We start from the raw sequence: 983 nt of genomic DNA on the forward strand, positions 1-983 counted from the left end.
TTTAACAAATATACCGTACCTAAAAAAATGTTGTGATCAGTATCAGTAGATCGACTTCACCAAAAAAAGTCAATTTTTAAGATTAAAAAATATATATGTATATCGACATTTTATGCAGCTTTTGGCAGCGTGGCTAGAGGAGAGAGAGTCAGTGTTTGTTTTGAACTCTTATTAGAGTTACGGCTGTGACGTAATGCAAACACCTCAATAAATATAACATGTATTTTACATTATGTTTTATGTTGGGGAAAAGTATCTGATGAGACTCGAAATCCACATGCATAAATATAAACTGAGATTTTATTCGAAATGTGGTCGTTACCAATTCTTCCACAGGGTGGCAGCAGACACCATAGAATCGATTTCGTGCAACGCCGTCTCACTTTCCTTCTTGTAAATACTGGACGTGGACGTAAAACTACATAGAATTCCCTGAATGTCCATCCAGGGAAACTTTTTTATTTATTTTTTGAACATTCGGTCTTTCTTCTTGACCATGTCGTACTTTGTGCAGATTTCGTGAATCGTCGTTCGATTCGTGAAGTACACACCATTGCCCCTTGCCCATATACAGTCCTAGTCATTTTTTTAGATTACACAAAAGTCTTAATTCTTTTAAACTAGATTAAGCAGAAATTACACAATAATTCTGATTAAACTAATTCAAAATGATCAGAGAACAGTAGACGACACCCCCTTGTGGGGTAGCAGGGTACTGCACGGGCCATTACACATAGAGCACAGCACTATATGTACTATATATAGCACTATATATAGTGGTTTCATTATCTTAAAAAAAGTATGTTGCAAAAGTGAGGCCTGACAGGAGAAGAGGATGAAGACCCTTTGTAGTCAACGCCACGGTGAAGATGACAGTGTCAGTGGAGCCTCCTGGAGGAAGCAGCAGGAAGAACCTGAAAACACACGTCCACATCATTGGAAACGCATTCGACACAGTTGAAGAAAAACCATCACAGGCGCTA

Source organism: Cynoglossus semilaevis, chromosome 16 (assembly GCF_000523025.1).
Source record: "Cynoglossus semilaevis isolate Cse_v1.0 chromosome 16, Cse_v1.0, whole genome shotgun sequence".
In the NCBI taxonomy this organism is placed as follows: Eukaryota; Metazoa; Chordata; class Actinopteri; order Pleuronectiformes; family Cynoglossidae; genus Cynoglossus; species Cynoglossus semilaevis.